Source organism: Meriones unguiculatus, chromosome 15, assembly GCF_030254825.1.
Source record: "Meriones unguiculatus strain TT.TT164.6M chromosome 15, Bangor_MerUng_6.1, whole genome shotgun sequence".
Taxonomy (NCBI): domain Eukaryota; kingdom Metazoa; phylum Chordata; class Mammalia; order Rodentia; family Muridae; genus Meriones; species Meriones unguiculatus.
The window spans coordinates 54,625,239-54,637,674 of NC_083362.1; positions in this window are offsets into that span (position 1 = coordinate 54,625,239).

Below are 12,436 nucleotides of genomic sequence, written 5' to 3' on the forward strand. Positions count from 1 at the left end.
TTGCTATGTAGAAGGTTTTCATTTGCTGGTTTTCATTATCAAAACTGCTAATATAGAGATTGTTCATTGTGGCAATGTCATCTGAACACAGTATGGTTTTCCAAATCACGATCTTACTGTAGTTCTGGTGACAAAACCCCGGCAAAGATGGGGTAGATGATCCTCAGGTCCACCCCATACTGAAAAGACAGTGGACAGTTGCTGAAGGAATGAAGAAAACTTTTTATTGAGGTTATGGCCACAGATACATTTCCCAGACTTCAATGGGTAATCTCATACCTGTCCATTTATGGACTCACAGGGCTCTGTGGATTATCAGAAACAAAACAAACAAGAACAAATAACAAACAAACATAAAACAAAACCATAAAGTAGGGTGGGGGAATTATGGGAGTGATATGAGAAGAATTTGGGGGAAATAAGGTTAGGGATTAATTATATTTTATTGTATACACATATGAAATTTTCAAAAAATTAAAAATTAACTTGATAATTCTACAAATGTGACTAGAAAAGTAGATGCTTAATTACGTACTTTATGTAGCATATTCCTAATGCCCAAGAAGACATTAGACATTAATATTACAATATAGGGTTATGTACTTTTGAAACACAATGATAGTACACACAAAATAAAAATACATGCAAAAAAAAAAAAAAAAAAAAAAGAAGAGAGGTTCAAAACAACTCTGGTTTCCAGAAAAGCAATCATTCAAGCAACTTCTACCAAAAGCAATTGTATATTCAAAACAGATTCAGTGTTAAACGCTGTATACACACTTGCATACACAGAGCTAGAGCATCGAAAAGCAGGAAATATCTCAGAGAGCTGCAGCTTTGTCACTTGAGGATTCAGTGCCGGAGCATGGAGTTGAAAAGCAGTTGGCAATATTGAGAAGTTACACCAGAGATAAGAGAACAGTTTAATCAGAGGCTCTCAAATCTGCATCTGCCACCTGAAGCCTCTGGCAGGCCTCTGATGTATGCATGGATGGGACATGCTCCAAGTAGTCCAGTGGAACAATTCATTAGAGAGACCCTGAGACTAAGCAAAAAATTAAAACAGATCATTCATTGCACTGTCTAAAACCAGATTTTGACAAGGTCAAGAGAACCTATTAGTAATATTATCGGCTGTCAGAGCAAAAACTCAAGAAATTGTGAGAGAAAGATGAAAGAATCCAGCCTTTAGTATAACAAAATAAGAAAAAATGGTCTTGAAGAAAAATGCATTAATGGAACAGAATGATGAGTTATCTTCATATTAGAATTATCAGTCAAGGGAAATAAAATTACCATGATAAATGAAAAATCAAATATACAGTGGAAGATGTTTTGAGAGATGGACAGTTTAGGGTTGAAGAGATGGCTCAGTGGCTGGAATGTTTGCTGTGTACCTCAGCACCCAAATAAACTTCTGGAAAGCCTAGCAGAGAAGGGTGGAAATGAGAGGATCATGGGGCTTTCAAGGTCACCCAGCCTAACAGAAACAGCAAACTGCAGGGTCAGTGATCTACACTGTTTCAAATAATAAGGTGAAGAGCAAGAGAGACAGACCCCTTGTAAGAACCTCTGACCTCCTCATGCACATATATGCACACATACATGCATATACTATACATATAAAAAAGGAAAAGAAAGAGATAGAGAACCTAGAAAGTTCTTCAATTTAGAAAATTATTCAAGGGAACTAGCTGAGAATTTAGCCATTAGGAAATCAGTATGGAAAACTGGAGATCTAACTGAAGAGTTTAATATATATATAAAAAAGAAAAATATGAAACCATAAACTCAATGATTAATAAATAGAAATTAGCCATGCCAAAGAACAGTGTCTTCTCTGTGATCAAATACCCTGCAAAATGCAACTTAAACGAGGAAGGGTTTATTTTTGCTCAGTTTGACAGTGCAGCCCATCATGAAAGCAGCTTCACACTGACTCTACTGTCAGAAAGAAGAGAGCAATGGATGCTACTAATTGCCTTGCTTTCTCCTTTCTATTCAGTCCAGGACCCTAGTTCACGGAAAGTTGACACCTACTTTTAGAGTTGGTCTGTCTACCTCTATTAACTTAATCAAGATGATCCCTTATAGGTACAAATGGAAACTTGTCTTCTAGGTCATTCTAGATGCTGTGAATTTGACAATCAATATTAAGTGTCAAAAATGAACAGAAAAATATCAATAGATTCAGTTATATAAGAGACAATACGCAGTCGTTTTGTTTTGATGATGGTGTCCTTTGCTTTACAGAAGCTTTTCAGTTTCATGAGGTCCCATTTATTGATTGTTGGTCTTAAAGCCTGTGCTGTTGGAGTTCTGTTCAGGAAGTTGTCTCCTGTGCCAATGAGTTCTAGGCTGTTCCCTACTTTTTCTTCTAACAGATTTAGCGTATCTGGTTTTATGTTGAGGTCTTTGATCCACTTGGACTTTAGTTTTGTGCAGGGTGATAAATGTGGATCTATTTTCATTTTTCTGCATTTAGACATCCAATTAGAATGAAATCTATACACCTAAAGAAGATAATCAAGAAAGCAGACATGGGGTATGATGATCTATCCTCATTTAGAAAGACAAATGGGATATGCATTGAACGTATGACAGGAGTCTACCACAGAAAGCATCTGAAAGACTCTACCTAGCAGTGCTCCAAAATAGATACTAAGACTCACAACCAAACCTTCGGCAGAGTGCAGGGAATCATATGAAAGAAGGGGAGTTTGATGTGGAAAGGATAGGAGCTCCACAAGTTCCAAACGTATCTGGGCACAGGGTCTTTTCTGAGATGGACACTCAACCAAAGTCCATGAGAGGATAAAACCTAGAACCTCTGCTCGGATGTGACCCGTGATAGCTCAGTAATTGGTTTCCCACAGTAAGGGGAACAAGGACTATTTCTAACAGGAACTCAATGACTGGCTCTTTGACCTCCCCACCTCCCAAGGGAGGAGCAGTACTGTTAGGCCACAGAGGAGGACTTTGCAGCCAGTCAGGAAAATACCTGACAAAAGCGAGTCATATGAAAGGGGAGGAGGTCCTCCCCTATTAGTGGACTTGGAAAGGGGCAGGGAGGAGATGAGGGAGGGAGGGTGGGATTGGGGAGGGAATGAGGGATACAGCTGGGATACAGAATTAACAAAATGTAACTAATGAGAAAAATAAAATTATGGAAAAAAAAGAGACAATACAAAGTGTCTAATAAGCAGACAAATAGAAGTCAGGATAATGAAATAACTAATGGTAAATCAAATGTTTGGGAAGATATTCACTGAAATAAAGCCTAGATTTGATTAGTCACAATTGCTAGCAGGTCTGGAAATCTCATGTAACGTCTAACAGTATTAGCATGAAGAAATAATATTTAATTATATTGTACTTAATAAGGCATAATGGGGATACTTCCAAATAAACTAAAGTTCAGATTAAACAAACAAACAAACAAACAAACAAACAACAACTGGCCTAGTAGGTTTTATTGATTACTAAGGATGGGTACTAAGTATCATCAATTATTCCCCAGTTTAAGAGAGAAAGGAGTTGAGAGCAAAGGACCAAATAGCAAAAGAGACAAATGGAAAACAAATAGCAAGCTAGTAGTTTATGTCCAGTTAGGTTTGTCATCACATTAAAATTAGATAGGCAAAAGGTTATAATTAAAGGCATTTATCAAATTGGATGGATAATAAAAGCAGCTACGTGCCACCGAAGTGGACACATTTAAAAATAAAAGCAGACTGGAGTAAAAGAACAGAAAAACATATTAGAAAAAAATCCAAAATATATAGAAATCAGTGTGGCTAAATATTACAGGAGACTTTAAGGTATAGAAAGAATGTGCATTAGTTAGGCGCAAAACACCATTATAAAACACCTAACATACAGCTTAGGAGGAAGAGTTCCTTTTGGTGCTCTTCTTTGTCATTTACTTCCTTGTTGCTGAGAGCCTGAGGAGAGGCAATGCCATCATGGTAGAAGCAAAGATATCCCTTTATAGATAAGCAGAAAAGAGAGGTGTGGAGACCAAAGAACTGGGACAGGACACATCAGGCTATCAGTTATTTCTTTCCACCATGCCCTGTTTGTTTGTTATTAGTTGTTGCTTGTTTGTTTATTTTGTTTGCTTTTTATTTTGCATTTGCCTCCACTCTGGGAAATTTTCTCCTTCATGAATTGTGGAACCACAAGGAAGACTGAACAGCAAGAGAGCCAAAGGAAGAAGCTGGATACGGATAGAAGAAATGCGTTCTAAAGTCACCTTTCCTGCTTTAGGGGTTGGATGGTTGAGGATGACAAGTAAAAGAGATGAGTGGGAACAGGAGTCCTGTGGGTGGTCGTGGTGAATATTCTGTCTTCCCTCGGGATACGTGTAGAGTTTCTGGGACTCGGGCGCTACTTATTTCCATTCTTCCAGCCATCTTCATGAGTAACAACCCCACTTCCTTAATTCTATAACCTCCTACGTAGCATGCCTTGCTGGGGGACAAGCCTTTAGGACAAGTCTGTAAGAGAGGCTTCGTACTCAAATCAAAACCTCTGGCTCTCCATGGCTCAGTCCCATGAGGCAAAATGCACCTATAACATTCTAAAGAATCCTCAATGTTTTTAAGTTTTAGTAAAAATTATTCACTGAATTACTTACCTCAGGTTTTTATTTATTCTTGGAGAAACTTCATAGAATATTATTTGAGCTTACTCTTTCCCTTTATCCAACTGTTCCTAAATCCTACCCAACTCACTACCAAACCTACTTCAGGTTCTTTCTCTCTTTTAAAATGAAATCCAAAACAGCAATGACAAAACCTAACAAAAACCATGATATACGATTTATTTTTGACCAACTAAATACCCCTGAGCATGGGGACTGTCCTGAACATGGCTGAGATATCCAACACCATCCCAGTGAAGAAAACTGATTTTCTTAGCTAATTGGCTAGTGGTGCGACTTTGTGCCCACTTCCCCTCTGTGCTGGGATTTCATCCAGTTTGAGCCTATGCAGCCCTGTGCGTGCTGTCACAATTTCTGTTAGTTAATATGTGTATATGCCCTTTTGTGTCTGGGAAAGTCTTTTTCCTTAAAGTTGTCCACAGCCTCTGGCTTTTAGAATTTTGCTCAACCCCCTCTTCCACGTAGTTGACTGATCCCTAAGAAGAAGGTTTCAATGAAGACAGCCCATTTAGGACTGAGTGTTCCAAGGCCTTTGCCTCGCTGCCTATTGTCCGATTGCGGGTCTCTGTGTTAGTTTCCAGTTAAAAGAAAACTTCCCTAATGATGGATGGATCAGTCTCTGGGAGTAATAATATGTCATTGGAGTCACTTTATTGCTATGTTCCTTTAGCAGAATATTGGTAACAGCTGTTCCCTTAGGGCTTGCCTTGTTTCATGTTCTCGGCTTCCATGACAGTGTCAGGTATGGGCTCCACTTCATGAAGCAGGCTTCTAATCCAGTTGTGGTAGTTTGAAAACAATAGCCTCCATGGCCTTATTTATCTGAAGGCTCTGTCACCAGGGAGTGGCCCTGTTTGAAAGAATTAGACCAGGCCTTGTTGTAAAAAAGTATGTCACTTCGGATGGGCTTTGAAGTTTCAAAAGCCCACATTAAGTCCAGTACCTGTCTCTTCCAGATGATATAGTAGATCCAGGTGTAGAATTCTCAGCTACCATGACTTTCTGCATGCTACCATTCTTTCCACCACACAGAGAATGGAATAAACATCCGGAACTGTGAACAAAGCCCTAATGAAATGTTTTCATTTTAAGAGTTACCGTGGTCATGGTGTCCCTCCACAGGAACAGAACATGGGCTAAGACACCAATCAAAAAAGTTCAAGTTCAGGGGTTTTCTACTGACCATTCAAGAGAAAACTTCAGGTGAGTGAACTACATAAAAGTCAGAAACAAACTACACTGTGGGAGAATACACAGTCTAACTCGAAACAGTAGAAGATGGGCGTATAAAGGAGGAATTGAAAAAATTAAAGGAGAGACTGACACTAAAGGAAGGTCAGATCTGTCCCTCCCTGCACCTGGTGTCATGATGTGAACTCCTAGGGGTTGTGGTATTCTCATCCTTATGCCTTGTTGCTGTTAGCTACTTGTCTTCTCTCCTGGGTGTACTCTGCTTCTCACCCGTGACATCCCTTGACAGAGCTCAAACTGTCTCCAGTGTCCAGTGAAACTTGGGCTTCACTTTCACAGCTTCTCACATGGCCTTCTCAGGACAGGCTTGCAGTAACTCAAATCCTCTCACACACTGCTGGATTTTTCGAGTTTTACTCTGAAATCTGGGTGTAAGCCTCTGTGACTTTTTAACTCATATTTTGCACGCTTACAAAACCAGCATCACGTGGACGGGACCAAAGTTTATTGTCAACGTGACTAGTGGCTGGGTGGTTACTGGATACCTGAGGCTCAAGGTGGAATAAATCCTGGATAAATTATTTCCTTGGTAGATTCAAAGATTCTCTCCTCAACACACACACACTATATATATATATATATATATATATATATATATATATATATATATACAAAATTTTGAAATCAGGGACAAGGCAAGGCTGTCCACTCTCTCCATATCTCTTCTACCTAATACTTGAAGTCCTAGCTAGATCAATAAGACAACTAAAGGAGATCAAGGGGATACAAATCTACAAATCAGAAAGGAAGAGGTCAAAGTTTCACTATTTGCAGATGGTATGATAGTATACATGAGCAACCCCCAAAATTCAAGAAGAGAACTTCTTCAGCTAATAAACACCTTCAGCAAAATGGCTGGATACAAAATTAACTCAAAAAAAAAATCAGAAGCCCTCCTATATACCAAAGACAAAAGGGCCGAGAAAGAAATCAGGGAAACAACACCCTTCACAATAGCCACTAATAACATAAAGTACCTTGGGGTGACTCTAACCAAGCAAGTGAAAGACCTGTTTGAAAAAAAGTTCAAGTCTCTGAAGAAAGAAATTGAAGAAGATATCAGAAGATGGAAATATCTCCCATGCTCATGGATCTGTAGCATTAACATAGTGAAAATGGCCATGATGCCAAAAGCATTTTTTACAGAACTTGAAAGAAAAATTCTCAACTTCATATGGAGAAACAAAAAACCCAGAATTTCCAAAATGATCCTGTACAACAACAGATCGTCTGGAGGTATCTCCATTCCTGATCTCAAGCTGTACTACAGAGGAATAGTAATAAAAACTGCATGGTATTAGCATAGAAAAAGGATGGTGGATCAGTGGAACCAAACAGAAGACCCAGAAATAAACCCAGATACCTATGAATGAACACTTGATTTTTGACAAAGAAGCCAAAACCATAAAAAGCATCTTCAACAAATGGTGCTGATCAAACTGGATGTCTACATGCAGAAAAATGAAAGAGCCATATTTATCACCCTGCACAAAACTAAAGTCCAAGTGGATCAAAGACCTCAACATAAAACCAGACACAGTAAATCAGTTAAAAGAAAAAGTGGGGAAGAGCATAGAACTCATTGGCACAGGACACAACTGCCTGAACAGAATACCAGCAGCACAGGCTCTAAGAGCAACAATCAATAAATGGGACCTCATGAAACTGAAAAGCTTCTGTAAAGCAAAAGGCACTGTCGTCAGAACAGGAAGACAGCCTACAGATTGGGAAAAGATCTTCACCAACCCTTTATCTGACAAAGGGCGGATATCCTGAATATAAAGAACTAAAAAAGTTAAACAGCAACAAAGCAAGCAATCCAATTAAAAAATGTGGTACGGAGCTAAACAGAGAATTCTCTGTAAAGGAATATAGAATGGCAGAGAAACACTTAAAGAAACGCTTAAAGTCTTTACACATCAGAGATGCAAATCAAAAGGACCCTGAGATTTCACTTTATACCCATTAGAATGGCTAAGATCAAATACTCAAAGGACAGTACATGCTGAGAGGTTGCGAAGAAAGGGGAACTCTCCTCCATTGTTGGTGGGAATGTAAACTTCTACAACCACTTTGGAAATCAATCTGGCACTTTCTCAGACAATCAGAAATAGTGCTTCCTCAAGATCCATCTATACCACTCCTAAGCATACATCCAAAAGATGCTCACATACACTACAAGGGCATTTGTTCAACCATGTTCATAGCAGTGTTATTTGTAATAGCCAGAACCTGGAAACAACCCAGATGTCCAACAACAGAGGAATGGATACAGAAATTGTGGGACATTTACACAATGGCATACTACTCAGCAGTTATAAACAAAGAAATCATGAAATTTGCAGGCAAATGGTAGGATCTAGAAAAGATCATCCTGAGTGATCTATCCCAGAAGCAGAAAGACACACAAGGTATATACTCATTTATAAGTATATACTAGCCCTATAAGAGGATAAGCATACTAAAATCTGTACACCTAAAGAAGATAAACAAGAAAGAGGACCCAGGGTAAGTTGATCAATGTTCACTTAGAAAGACAAATGGGATGGACATTGGAAGTAGGAGAAAGCAAGTAACAGGACAGAGGACCTCTGAAAGACACTACCTAACAGTGTATCAAAGCAGATGCTGAGACTCATAACCAAACCTTGGGCAGAGTGCTGGGACTCATACATTAAAAGGGAAGTTAGTATGACCTGGAGAGGACAGGAGCTCCATAAGGATCAAATATATCTGGGCACAGGGCTCTTTTCTGAGACTGTTTCTCCAACCAAGGACCATGCATGTATATAACCTAGAATCCCTGCTCAGATGTAGCCCATGGCAGCTCAGTATCCAAGTGGGTACCTTAGTAAGGGGAACAGGGATTATTTCTGACATGAACTCAATGGCTGGCTCTTTGACCTTCACCCCTGTCCGAGGGAGGAGCAGCCTTGTAAGGCCACAGAGGAGGACATTGCCGGCCGTCCGGAAGAAACCTGATAAACTAGGGTCAGATGGAAGGGGAGGAGGACCTCCACCATCAGTGGACTTAGAGAAGGGCAGAGAGGAGATGAGAGAGGGAGGGTAGAGTTGGGAGGTAATAAGGGAGGGGGTTGCAGCTGGGATACAAAGTAAATAAACTGTAACTAATATAAAAAATACAAATTTAATTAAAAAACAAACTTCGCCTGAGTTCACAGACGAAGACCCCTGTTTCACTTTCTGGAGCAGGTGGAGCACACCATCTCCAGTGGTACCCTGAAGGCATCTCTCCTATATCCAGACACAAAATACATAGCTTCTTTTCAGTTTTAGCAAACATGTTACCTTTATTTTTCCCAACCTTGAACTCTCTCTTTTTCAGGCCAAACTGTCCTGTTCTCTGTTTTCTCTGGTCATTAGTAATAACCGTGGTACAGCCAGGACATGGGCTGCCTGGACATCCTCAGAAAGGCTGATTAGCAAATAACCCTTAATCTCAAGCTCCTTAGAAGCTCAGGTCACGAGCAAAATGTGTCTAAACCATTTTTCAGACGTCTAGTGCAATTTTCATTTGAGCCCCCACTTCCACTGAAGATCCAATATATACTTTTCATATTTCTAAGAATTGGTGATTTCTAAGAATCACCAATCAAATTTTGCTACAGCAAAATTTACAGGGTATCTTTTGCCCACAACTCCGAACTCTTCTACAGTCTTCCAACAAACCAGTCCTGTGTGCTTTTGAATCACACTGTCAGGTTGTCATAGCAACCAGCCCACTTCTCTGGTACACAATTCTGGAGTAGTCAGGTTTTCATTAATTGTGTAGAAATGACTGATATAAACAATATTCATGTAGAATGAGTTCACCTGGTCGTTTTTCACGCTCTGGTCACATCTCTCCATCGATATGAGGCCGAACACAGCAGAAGGGACATGTGACCAAGTTGCTCACCTCATGTAAATTGGGACACAGATTAGAGACAGCTTGAGACATGGCAGGGAAGAGTTAACCCAGTTCAGCCATTTCAGGGATCTACTGCATCCAACCAGGTGACCTTACAAAGTGTCCTGTACTTTCATACACACACACACACACACACACACACACACACACACACACACACACAGACACACCTGGAGGAAGATAAAAATAAAATCAGAAGATTCCACTATCTAAATTTGAAAATAACCAAATTAACATTCCTTTTACAGTATAATCATTTGTGGGCTGCTGTCAGAGGCGTCTTTAACCACTTATTTTAGTTGTCAACAAGGCGTATGATGTTGGATGTGTAAGGACACAGCATAACCATCTTCACGGTAAATGTCAGCATAAATTGGATGTACACATAAGAGCACTGAAAATCTACCAAACTAAGTAATTCATTGTTTCCTGTTTATATGAACGTGCTCCCTTGCACATACTAGTATTTCATTTTTAAAACCTAGAAATACAATAACATGATTTTCATCTCAAATAACATCTTAATTCCAAAAAGACGAATCAAAAGTATGCCTGGTGGTGGTGGAGATGATGTTGGATGTGTGTGTGCATACGTGTGCGTGTGAGCCTGTGTGCATGTGAGCCTGTGTGTGTGTGTGTGTGTAGGCTAGGGGCCTGGCTAGGGTTGTTCCTCAAACATTATTCACTTTTGTTATTGTTTTTAATTTCGAGTCACCGGGACCCAGAGCTTGCAAATTAGGCAAAGCTGGATGGCAAATGATTCCCGGGACTTAAATGTCTTTGCCTCCTCAGTACGAGGAATAAGAACACCTGCCACCACATCCAGCTTTTTGTGCTGGGGATCAGACTCAAGTCCTCATGACAGCATGTCTAATCCTTTACCTACTGAGCTATGTTCACAGTCCCCAAAGTAGGGTACTTTCTAAGCACCTTTTAATTATTTTTCTAGAAGATATTTTTTTGAAGTCCTTTGCAAACAATCATCATACCAAATAATTTCTTTTCTGTTAAAAAAAAATGAGTTGACAGTCTCCAACATTCCCTTTCCATATCTGCTGATAACTAAAATTACACCATTGTTGTTCCTTTAAGATTCCTTTATTTCCTCTTGACATCTGCTTTATGTTTTTGGAACATTATGTGAGGTTTTATTGCCAACCTCGTGGAGTAAGTCTAACCTACAATTAGATAAAATATGTTCACATCCATAAGGGCAATTGTTTCAGTTCCCTTTTGAAGAGAGCTTAGAGTATGTAACTCACTAAAACTTCTTTTAGAGGAAGATAAGAGGCACACCATTTCTGTTCATGCCTGCAAAGATTTTAATTGTTTTCTCTCACACCTGTTTCCTCCACCCACTGATAGTTCATGTGCATCTGATTCTTTTAAATGGTATTTAATATTGAGTGTGCAGTTTTGAAGTTGCCCTGCCAGAACTGGAACTACATCTGTTGCCTGTCTCATTGTCGCACTGCCCAGCTTTGCAGCTCCTATTTTCAATAGTGCTGTGTATAAAGTTGAGTGTCATTTTAATTTAGAGACCCATCCTCTGGCATCCAGCCAAATAAGTCTAATTTGGGATCTAGGGAATGATAGACAAGAAAATTACAATTGGGCAAAAAGTGTACGTTGAATTCTAATTCAAAGCAGGGGCTTTTGGATGTCATGTTTTATTTTGCATTTTGTTGTTTGAGGAATTTAAAAACCTCTTACTCTGTTAGGAAAAAAAATAGGACAAGACAGGTGCAAAATTGTATATTTGATTCATCCTTGGAGAGAATAGCTTAAAAATATAATCAGTGCCTGTTAATATTATAAATGTTAGCTTTCTATGAAAATACTGATTCTTTTCTTTCATAGTTATATTTAAATAAAACTGATTTAATTGAAAATTATTGGTAGAATATCTAATGCACTGAAGTTAAATTTCTATTTGTCTTCTTGAAAGTACTCTCAGATTTAACTACAAGTTTACCCATGTTTAGAGACTCAACCCTTTTCTAATGGTGAGAAAATTGAAGTACTCTGATATCTTTTATTACTTAAAATTTAACATATGTTTTAACTGCTTCTTCTTTCTCTTCAAAATTGCTTTTCTGTGACTGTGGTCATTTTCCAAAATTTTGAAGGTCTGTTGGATTTATTTCATGTTATATGTTTTAATGAGAGCCGTATTCATAATCTCTTACTCCAATTTTATAAATACATTTTTTGTAGGTCGTGTCATGTTTTCTTAGAATAGGAGCCTCACATAGCCCCTGAGTATAATTAAATCTTTCTCTAGTCTCATACCCTCTCTCCAACCTGCCATGTTGCTGGAAAGTTTCCAATCAACTGGGCCCTGAACTCAGCTTGTCTTTCTAAAATTACCTCATTTTCCACTCAAGAATATGCCCTGTGTCTCTTATTACCTGTCTACTAAAGCAAGTAGGTTCTTTAGTAACATTTCAAGTTTCCTCAAAACAGTCCTCAGACTACCACTCTTCTATGAGCCTTTACATCTTTAGTAGCTCATCTTTAGTAACTCGTAGGGTTGGCTTAGAAACTGGGTTCTTGGAACAATAAATATTTAAGCACAATTCTACCCA